The sequence below is a fragment of the Schistocerca nitens genome, chromosome 12, assembly GCF_023898315.1.
Source record: "Schistocerca nitens isolate TAMUIC-IGC-003100 chromosome 12, iqSchNite1.1, whole genome shotgun sequence".
Classification (NCBI taxonomy): Eukaryota; Metazoa; Arthropoda; class Insecta; order Orthoptera; family Acrididae; genus Schistocerca; species Schistocerca nitens.
This window is the reverse complement of record NC_064625.1, coordinates 138947227-138958991: the sequence shown is the minus strand read 5'-3', so window position 1 is coordinate 138958991 and position 11765 is coordinate 138947227. Positions and strand designations below refer to the sequence as shown.

Genomic DNA, 11765 nt, shown 5'->3' with positions numbered 1-11765 from the left:
ATTTGTTTCAAACTTTCAGTAAATGTTACACAGTACCTTCTGCATATTTTAACACAGCCTTTTTCCAAAAAACTGTATATTTTTGAATATATAAATAAAAAATTGCAAACAATGTTGTGAATTTTCATTACAATTGAAAAAAAATCATCTTTAATAACTGAACTAAAATTTTGTAAAATCCCTGTGTTAAGTTGTAGCCCATATTCCAATAAATAATCTGTAAAAAGTTATACTTCCTACTTCAAATACTTTGTGAGGAAAGATGTAATTTATAAGCGTTATTTTAACATTGCAAGTATAGGGCGTTCCGGAGCCCCTTAAGTAGTAATAAGTTCTAGGGGACTGATGACCTCAGATGTTAAGTCCCATAATGCTCAGAGCCATTTGAACCATTTTTTTCAATCCCGCGTCCAGCTATCCTGATTTAGGTTTTCCGTGATTTCCCTAAAATCGCTCCAGACAAATGCCGGGATGGTATCTCTGAAAGGACACGGCCGACTTCCTTTCCTGTCCTTCACTAATCCGATAGACTGCTGACCTGACACTTGGCTCTCTTCCTCCAAACAACCCCAACCCCCTCTGACTTCCAGTACATGTTAGTAAAGTTGGGTATAGTTTCTAAAAGATGAGACAAATACTGTAACTTTAACTGCAGTAAGAAAGCTGAGAAAGAGTAAACGCAACCAACAACATTTATATGAAACTCACGCAAAATTTCAAGCAGTTTTCCGTAGTACCCCGAAGCGTCTATTATGTTACACCAGACCGAATGCGTGTTACGTAGAATTTAGGGCATGACAAGGAAAGCATTTTCCGTTTCAAGCAATCTAGTTAGAATCGATGCCAACTGCCTTGCCGCAGTGGTAACACTAGTTCCCGTCAGATCACCGAAGTTAAGCGCTGTCGGGCTGGGCTAGCACTTGGATGGGTTACCATCCGGTCTGCCGAGCGCTGTTGGCAAACGGGATGCACTCAGCCGTTGTGAGGCAAACTGAGAAGCTACTTGGTTGAGGAGTAGCGGCTCCGGTCTCGTAAACTGACATACGGCCGGGAGAGCGGTGTGCTGACCACATGCCCCCCATATCCGCATCAAGTGACGCCTGTGGACTGAGGATGACACGGCGGCCGGTCGGTACCTTTGGGCCTTCGGGAGGAGTTTAGTTTTTTAGTTTTGAGTTAGAATCGATGGATTGGTGTCAGTCGAGCTCAGATTTATGAAGAATACGGCGAATTTAGTACACTACTGGCCATTAAAATTGCTACACCAAGAAGAAATACAGATGATAAACGGCACAAACCTTTTTTAACGCAAACACTTTCAGTATTCTGCAAACACTTCCTTTGCCTATCCCAACGTAGCGTGACAATTCGTTCACTGTGATGCGTCTGTCAGCAGTCACCAATTCGTTAACTCTCTGCACACTGTCTGGAGTGTGTGCAGTACGAGGCCTGCCGCTGCGAGGACAATCCTCAATATTGCCGTGCCCGCTTTCATCACGTAACCTGCTTGCCCACCGACTAACTGTACTGCGATCGACAGCAGCATCTCCGCACACCTTTTTCAATCTCTTGTGAATGTTTTCCAATGTCTCGTTATCACAGCACAGGAATTCTATGACAGCACGTTGCTTCTGACGAACGTCAAGTGTAGCAGCCATCTTGAAGACATGCTGTGACGGCGCCACTCTACATCTACATCTACATCTACATCCATACTCCGCAAGCCACCTGACGGTGTGTGGCGGAGGGTACCTTGAGTACCTCTATCGGTTCTCCCTTCTATTCCAGTCTCGTATTGCTCGTGGAAAGATATGCCTCTGTGTGGGCTCTAATCTCTCTGATTTTATCCTCATGGTCTCTTCGCGAGATATACGTAGAAGTGAGCAATATACTGCTTGACTCCTCGCTGAAGATATGTTCCCGAAACTTCAACAGAAGTCCGTACCGAGCTACTGAGCGTCTCTCTTGCAGAGTCTTCCACTGGAGTTTATCTGGACATTTTGTTTTGATCCACCTAACGCTTTGACATAAGACCAAAATTTCTTAGGATTTTCTGCCAAGTCAATACATAGAACTTTACTTTCGAATTCATTGAACGCCTCTCGCCATAGCCCTCCTCACACTACATTTCGCTTCGCGTAATTTTTGTTTGTCTGCAAGGCTTTGGCTATGTTTATGTTTGCTGTGAAGTTCCCTTTGCTTCCGCAGCAGTTTTCTAACTCGGTTGTTGTACCACGGTGGCTCTTTTCTATCTCTTACGAAATTGCTTGGCACATACTCATCTAACACATATTGTGCGATGGTTCTGAACTTTGTCCACTGATCCTCAACACTATCTGTACTTGAGACAAAACTTTTGTGTTGAGCCGTCACGTACTCTGAAATCTGCATTTTGTTACGGTAACAGGTTGAACTAAGTTTGAAAACAAGCGGCAAGGTTGTATCTACACACTGTAAAACTTTTACACATGCAGAATGAAAACTGCATTTTTACAAAAATAGTATGCATTTCGTTTGGAGTGACGCTCGTAGCATGACAACCTTGCATTTGCGGACATAGGTTCATTACCTTTTTTGTTCGGTATCCTCTCAGCGATCAGTCCCTAGAGGTAGTACACAGTGGAAAAAAATCACCCTGTGTAAGTACCGACGTGTAGGCGAGGACTTCGAACGCACACTATATTGACCGTCCCTTACAGTTTTTCGCGGAGCATTTAAAAAATGGTTCAAATGGGACTGAGCACTATGGGACTGAGCACTATGGGACTTGACATCTGAGGTCATCAGTCCCCTAGAATTTAGAACTACTTAAACCTAACTAAACTAAGGACATCACACACATCAATGCCCGAGGCATGATTCGAACCTGGGACCGTAGCAGGAGCGGGGCTCCGGACTGAAGCGCGTAGAACCGCTCGGCTACCGCGGCCGGCCGGAGCATTTATTTAATGCCTGTGCACACTTCATATTTGCATTCAGAGGCCGAGGTCGACGTGCAATGAAAGACCTAACAGTTCCAAAGAGGGCAGATTGTGGGGGCCCGATTAGCTGGAGCATCAGTAACGAAGTTAGCTAACTTATTGTATGTTTCAAGAGCAAATCTTTGTCACAGCCTACAAAAAACATGCAAAGACATCAAAGTGTGAACGTGGGCCAGAGACCACCGCCGAGAGACCACAGTAACTCAGGCCAAACGGCGCCGGCGCCGCTTTTGGGAGGCCGTGTGTGCGATTTAACGCCCTGTCCCACAGAAAACGTACATCCTGCGAGTGTGAGCCGGACCTTGCCGCGTTCTCCCAAAGTCGGCAGCGCAAGTGCATGGCAAATGCGGAGTCTGAGCGACTTTACGAGGGAAAATTTGTGTATAAAACTTGTGAGTTACCGTTATCGAAGCAGTCCGTACGTAACAGGTTCCAGAGATATTATTAAAAATGAAAATTATCCATGTTCCTCAGGGCATTGTTTTTGGACCACTTTTATTTTGCAGTAAATGTACAGGGGATAGGCGAAATAATGTGAACAGTGGTAGTAATAGGATTGTCGTCTCTGACGGTCAACACCGCAGGTAAAGCACGTGTCATGCTGGTCTGTACATTTTCAGTACAGGCTACACATCAGTGCAGGTTGTTTACAAGTAGTGCACACTTGATATTTGCTTTCAGAGGCCGAGGTCGACTTGCAATGAAAGACCTAACACAGTTCCAAAGAGGGCAGATTGTGGGGAACCGATTAGCTGGAGTATCAGTAACCAAGATAGCCAAGTTATTGGATGTTTCTAGAGCAACTCTTTGTCACAGCCTACAAAAAACATGGAAAGACATCATAGTGTGAACGTGGGCCAGCGACCACCGTCGAAAGAACACACTAATTCAGGCCAAACGGCGTCGGCGGCGCATTTGTGAGGCAATGTGTGCGTTTTAAAACCAGGTGCACAGATAACGTACACCCTGCTATTGTGAGCCGGAGCTAGCCGCGTTTCCCGAAGTCGGCAGCACTAATACGTGGCAAAGACGGAGTCTTAGCGACTTTAAGCGGAAAACTGGGAGTATAAAACTTGTCAGTTACCGTTATCGAAGCAGTCTGTACGTAACAGGTTCCACAGATGAGATGAAAATTATTGATGTTCCTCAGGGTATTGTTTCTGGACCACTTTTATTTTGCATCTCTACATCTACATCCATGCTCCGCAAGCCACCTGACGGTGTGTGACGGAGGGTACCTTGTGTGCCTCTATCGGTTCTCCCTTCTATTCCAGTCTCGTATTGTTCGTGGAAAGAAAGATTGTCGGTATGCCTCTATGTGGGCTCTAATCTCTCTGATTTTATCCTCACGGTCTCCTCGCGAGATGTACGTGGGAGGGAGCAATGTACTGCTTGACTCCTCGGCGAAGGTATGTTCTCGAAACTTCAACAAAAGCCCGTACCGAGCTACTGAGCGCCTCTCTTGCAGAGTCTTACACTTTCGCGATTATTAAATAATCCTGCAACGAAGCAAATGTAACGAAGTAAATGTACAGGGGATAGCTTAAATAATGTGAACAGTGGTAGTAATGAGACGGTTGTGTCTGACGGTCAAAACGCAGGTAAGGCAAGTGTCGTGCTGGACTGTGCATATTCAGTACGGACTAGGCATCAGTACAGGTTGTTTACAAGTAGTGAACACTTCATACACTCCTGGAAATAGAAAAAAGAACACATTGACACCGGTGTGTCAGACCCACCATACTTGCTCCGGACACTGCGAGAGGGCTGTACAAGCAATGATCACACGCACGGCACAGCGGACACACCAGGAACCGCGGTGTTGGCCGTCGAATGGCGCTAGCTGCGCAGCATTTGTGCACCGCCGCCGTCAGTGTCAGCCAGTTTGCCGTGGCATACGGAGCTCCATCGCAGTCTTTAAACACTGGTAGCATGCCGCGACAGCGTGGACGTGAACCGTATGTGCAGTTGACGGACTTTGAGCGAGGGCGTATAGTGAGCATGCGGGAGGCCGGGTGGACGTACCGCCGAATTGCTCAACACGTGGGGCGTGAGGTCTCCACAGTACATCGATGTTGTCGCCAGTGGTCGGCGGAAGGTGCACGTGCCCGTCGACCTGGGACCGGACCGCAGCGACGCACGGATGCACGCCAAGACCGTAGGATCCTACGCAGTGCCGTAGGGGACCGCACCGCCACTTCCCAGCAAATTAGGGACACTGTTGCTCCTGGGGTATCGGCGAGGACCATTCGCAACCGTCTCCATGAAGCTGGGCTACGGTACCGCACACCGTTAGGCCGTCTTCCGCTCACGCCCCAACATCGTGCAGCCCGCCTCCAGTGGTGTCGCGACAAGCGTGAATGGAGGGACGAATGGAGACGTGTCGTCTTCAGCGATGAGAGTCGCTTCTGCCTTGGTGCCAATGATGGTCGTATGCGTGTTTGGCGCCGTGCAGGTGAGCGCCACAATCAGGACTGCATACGACCGAGGCACACAGGGCCAACACCCGGCATCATGGTGTGGGGAGCGATCTCCTACATTGGCCGTACACCACTGGTGATTGTCGAGGGGACACTGAATAGTGCACGGTACATCCAAACCGTCATCGAACCCATCGTTCTACCATTCCTAGACCGGCAAGGGAACTTGCTGTTCCAACAGGACAATGCACGTCCGCATGTATCCCGTGCCACCCAACGTGCTCTAGAAGGTGTAAGTCAACTACCCTGGCCAGCAAGATCTCCGGATCTGTCCCCCATTGAGCATGTTTGGGACTGGATGAAGCGTCGTCTCACGCGGTCTGCACGTCCGGCACGAACGCTGGTCCAACTGAGGCGCCAGGTGGAAATGGCATGGCAAGCCGTTCCACAGGACAACATCCAGCATCTCTACGATCGTCTCCATGGGAGAATAGCAGCCTGCATTGCTGCGAAAGGAGGATATACACTGTACTAGTGCCGACATTGTGCATGCTCTGTTGCCTGTGTCTATGTGCCTGTGGTTCTGTCAGTGTGATCATGTGATGTATCTGACCCCAGGAATGTGTCAATAAAGTTTCCCCTTCCTGGGACAATGAATTCACGGTGTTCTTATTTCAATTTCCTGGAGTGTATTTCCATTCAGAGGCCGAGGTCCACGTGCAATGCAAGACCGAACAGAGTTCCAAAGAGGGCAGATTGTGCGGGCCGGATTAGCTGGAGCATCAGTAACCAAGATAGCCAACTTATTGGATGTTTCAATTCCGCGGAACACGGTTTGGGAAATTCTGGTCTGTGGGACCCGAAACGGAGCCGCGTGGAACACCAACGCCAGCGCGCTGGCGCCAGCAGCGCGGTCGGGTGGGCGTGTGGGACTGGCGTCCCACGTGGGCCGACGTGGCACGTGCGGGGCGCATGCGCTTACCATATTTTAGGCGTTAATCAGCGCCGCTCCAGCAACGGCCCGCCGAGTATTAACGGCGCCATTATGCGGCGACGTCGTCGGGTGATCGCCCGGGCTCGTCTCTACACGAGACAGGATGCGTGCCACGCCACGCGCGCGTCTAACGATGCGGGAAACACGCGGAAGTGGTTGTCGCTCCCTTCCTTGCGGAGTCTGGACAGATCTCTCATTTTGCCTCTCCCGTCTCGCTATCCCTTCAACGTGAATACTTTAAATGCTTTGTTGGCGTCATGATAATACTGCACTACAGGCCACTGAAATTGCTACACCGCGAATATGACGTGCTACAGACGCGAAATTTAACCGACAGAAAGAAGATGCTGTGATATGCAAATGATCAGCATTTCAGAATATTCACACAAGGTTGGCGCCGGTGGCGACACCTACGACGTGCTCACATGAGGAAAGTTTCCAACCGATTTCTCATACACAAACAGCAGTTGAGCGGCGTTGCCTGGTGAAACGTTGTTGTGATGCCTCGTGTAAGGAGGAGAAATACGTACCGTCACGTTTCCAGCTTTGATAAAGGTCGGATTGTAGCCTATCGTTATTGCGGTTTATCGTCTCGCGACATTGGTGCACTTGTTGGTCGAGATCCAATGACTGTTAGCTGAATATGGAATCGGTGGGTTCAGGAGGGTAATACGGAACGCCGTGCTGGATCCCAACGGCCTCGTATCACTGAAAGTTTACCGTCTTACCTCCTTGCCTAGGGACGCCAGATAAAAGTTGATGTCGTCAAGCCCTGAATCAAAATTGCGCAACGGATAACTGGGGAGGGGAGCTTGAGAGCGCTACCTAGAGAGCGTGTTCTGTACGATACTAGGTGAGGGGCTGGAGGGCTCACACGCTGATGTGTGGGTCCCTGCATTCTATAGCTTCTACACTCCTGGAAATTGAAATAAGAACACCGTGAATTCATTGTCCCAGGAAGGGGAAACTTTATTGACACATTCCTGGGGTCAGATACATCACATGATCACACTGACAGAACCACAGGCACATAGACACAGGCAACAGAGCATGCACAATGTCGGCACTAGTACAGTGTATATCCACCTTTCGCAGCAATGCAGGCTGCTATTCTCCCATGGAGACGATCGTAGAGATGCTGGATGTAGTCCTGTGGAACGGCTTGCCATGCCATTTCCACCTGGCGCCTCAGTTGGACCAGCGTTCGTGCTGGACGTGCAGACCGCGTGAGACGACGCTTCATCCAGTCCCAAACATGCTCAATGGGGGACAGATCCGGAGATCTTGCTGGCCAGGGTAGTTGACTTACACCTTCTAGAGCACGTTGGGTGGCACGGGATACATGCGGACGTGCATTGTCCTGTTGGAACAGCAAGTTCCCTTGCCGGTCTAGGAATGGTAGAACGATGGGTTCGATGACGGTTTGGATGTACCGTGCACTATTCAGTGTCCCCTCGACGATCACCAGTGGTGTACGGCCAGTGTAGGAGATCGCTCCCCACACCATGATGCCGGGTGTTGGCCCTGTGTGCCTCGGTCGTATGCAGTCCTGATTGTGGCGCTCACCTGCACGGCGCCAAACACGCATACGACCATCATTGGCACCAAGGCAGAAGCGACTCTCATCGCTGAAGACGACACGTCTCCATTCGTCCCTCCATTCACGCTTGTCGCGACACCACTGGAGGCGGGCTGCACGATGTTGGGGCGTGAGCGGAAGACGGCCTAACGGTGTGCGGGACCGTAGCCCAGCTTCATGGAGACGGTTGCGAATGGTCCTCGCCGATACCCCAGGAGCAACAGTGTCCCTAATTTGCTGGGAAGTGGCGGTGCGGTCCCCTACGGCACTGCGTAGGATCCTACGGTCTTGGCGTGCATCCGTGCGTCGCTGCGGTCCGGTCCCAGGTCGACGGGCACGTGCACCTTCCGCCGACCACTGGCGACAACATCGATGTACTGTCGAGACCTCACGCCCCACGTGTAGAGCAATTCGGCGGTACGTCCACCCGGCCTCCCGCATGCCCACTATACGCCCTCGCTCAAAGTCCGTCAACTGCACATACGGTTCACGTCCACGCTGTCGCGGCATGCTACCAGTGTTAAAGACTGCGATGGAGCTCCGTATGCCACGGCAAACTGGCTGACACTGACGGCGGCGGTGCACAAATGCTGCGCAGCTAGCGCCATTCGACGGCCAGCACCGCGGTTCCTGGTGTGTCCGCTGTGCCGTGCGTGTGATCATTGCTTGTACAGCCCTCTCGCAGTGTCCGGAGGAAGTATGGTGGGTCTGACACACCGGTGTCAATGTGTTCTTTTTTCCATTTGCAGGAGTGTATTTATTTTGAACATTATCACTCGACTTTACAGAGATAGCAGCAAATGTTTCAGTTTACAGATATTACAATTTTACAACTTATAGCTCGGGTATATTATATAGTAATCTGCACGCACATTTCTACGGGGAAGACGGAATTGCGTTGGCCAAATGTATACCACGAAAGTCTCCCAATATTTTACATAGGACATTCACTATGTGAGGAGGATAACGGACAAACTGGGGACCAGATACTTTAACACGGGGGGTCAAATTTCCGGAATTAAACGAGCACATTCATTACCTTACACAATCCGAAGCTGGAAATAAAAGAATTATTACAAATATTCAAATACCTCTCTTCCATGCGTGAACGTTGAGACAGACGCACTGAGGGCACGTCTGCTCACTTACCCGTCTTCTGTAACACTCCCCAGAATATGGCGGGCACCCGGAGGTCTTCCTGGGCCCCGGTGGAGGGGGTGGTCGAACCACTTGGCCGTGACCAAGCTCTCCACCCCAAATCTTGTGACACTGGAAAGTCTTTGACTTTTACCTGCCTGTGCTGTCTCTCTGATCCCCTAGCCAGGAGTAAGGTTGGCACTACTATACTACAGAATTACTTCCCAACAAAGATTTGGTCACGCTTTACGGAAAGGTGTGAGGAGGATTAGGAAAGTTCATGTGCAGATTCACATCCACGTACAAGAAATGCATAATACTCGACACGTAAAAATACGTATTATGAAGCCTGACACATTTCTTTCCACCCGTCCACATGGGTTCTGTTGCACCCGCGGCCGGCCGCGTCGTGTAATAAAATTGGCTGCGGAGCCGCCTCTGTTTCTATCTCCCGGTGCGAGCGAGCAGCGAAACCTGCTGCTTATAGAGCGGAAACTACTGTACCGTTTCATCACTAGCAGTCGAGATGACAGCCATCTTATCCGCATGGCCGTAACGGATCGTGCAGCCACGTCTCGATCCCTGACTCAACAGATTGGGACGTTTGCAAGACAACAACCATCTGCTCGAGCAGTTCGACGACGTTTGCAGCAGCATGGACTATCGGCTTGGAGACCGTCCGAGAGGATTCGTGATTTCCTCTCAGAGAGGTCACAGTTCGTAGTGATACACGGTAAATCATCGAGTAGAAGTGATATCTGGCGTTCCGCACGGTAGTGTCATAGGCCCTCTGCTGTTCCTGACTTACATAAATGATCTAGGTGATAATCTGAGCAGCTCCATTGGATTGTTTGCAGATGACGCTGTAATTTACCGTCTAGTAAAATCATCAGACGATCAATTCCAATTATAAAATGATCTAGAGAGAATTTCTGTATGGTGCGAAAAGTGGCAATTGGCACTAAACAAAGAAAAATGCAAGGTCATCCACATGGGTACTAAAAGAAAGCCGATAAATTTTGAGTATATGATAAATCGCACAAATCTAAGGGCTGTCAATTCGACTAGGAATAACAATTACAATAACGAGGAAATTAAATTCGAAAGATCACATAGATAATATTGTGGGGAAGGCGCAACAAAGACTGCGCTTTGTTGGCAGAACACTTAGAATACGCGACAAACCCACTAAAGAGACAGCCTAAAATACACTTGTCCGTCCTCTGCTGGAATATTGCTGTGCGGTGTGGGATCCTTACCAGGTAGGATTGCCGGAGGAAAAAATGCAAAGAAGGCCAGCCTGTTTCGTGTTGTCGCGCAATAGGGGTGAGAGTGTCACTGATATGATACGCGAGTTGGGGTGGCAGTCACTGAAACAAAGGCGGTTTTCTTTGCGGTGAGATCTATTTACGAAATTTCAATCACTAATTTCCTCTCCCGAATGCGAAAATATTTTGTCGACACCCATCCACGTAGGGAGAAATGATCATCATCATAATACACTCCTGGATATGGAAAAAAGAACACATTGACACCGGTGTGTCAGACCCACCATACTTGCTCCGGACACTGCGAGAGGGCTGTACAAGCAATGATCACACGCACGGCACAGCGGACACACCAGGAACCGCGGTGTTGGCCGTCGAATGGCGCTAGCTGCGCAGCATTTGTGCACCGCCGCCGTCAGTGTCAGCCAGTTTGCCGTGACATACGGAGCTCCATCGCAGTCTTTAACACTGGTAGCATGCCGCGACAGCGTGGACCTGAACCGTATGTGCAGTTGACGGACTTTGAGCGAGGGCGTATAGTCGGCATGCGGGAGGCAGGGTGGACGTACCGCCGAATTGCTCAACACGTGGGGCGTGAGGTCTCCACAGTACATCGATGTTGTCGCCAGTGGTCGGCGGAAGGTGCACGTGCCCGTCGACCTGGGACCGGACCGCAGCGACGCACGGATGCACGCCAAGACCGTAGGATCCTACGCAGTGCCGTAGGGGACCGCACCGCCACTTCCCAGCAAATTACGGACACTGTTGCTCCTGGGGTATCGGCGAGGACCATTCGCAACCGTCTCCATGAAGCTGGGCTACGGTCCCGCACACCGTTAGGCCGTCTTCCGCTCACGCCCCAACATCGTGCAGCCCGCCTCCAGTGGTGTCGCGACAGGCGTGAATGGAGGGACGAATGGAGACGTGTCGTCTTCAGCGATGAGAGTCGCTTCTGCCTTGGTGCCAATGATGGTCGTATGCGTGTTTGGCGCCGTGCAGGTGAGCGCCACAATCAGGACTGCATACGACCGAGGCACACAGGGCCAACACCCGGCATCATGGTGTGGGGAGCGATCGCCTACACTGGCCGTACACCACTGGTGATCGTCGAGGGGACACTGAATAGTGCACGGTACATCCAAACCGTCATCGAACCCATCGTTCTACCATTCCTAGACCGGCAAGGGAACTTGCTGTTCCAACAGGACAATGCACGTCCGCATGTATCCCGTGCCACCCAACGTGCTCTAGAAGGTGTAAGTCAACTACCCTGGCCAGCAAGATCTCCGGATCTGTCCCCCATTGAGCATGTTTGGGACTGGATGAAGCGTCGTCTCACGCGGTCTGCACGTCCAGCACGAACGCTGGTCCAACTGAGGCGCCAGG

The 11765-nt window shown here is 50.4% G+C and overlaps 1 pseudogene; it reads left to right on the top strand.

Moving 5' to 3' along the window:
- The first annotated feature begins 842 nt into the window (after window positions 1-842).
- LOC126215495 (5S ribosomal RNA) lies at window positions 843-960 on the top strand (annotated as a pseudogene).
- Window positions 961-11765: the final 10805 nt, after the last annotated feature.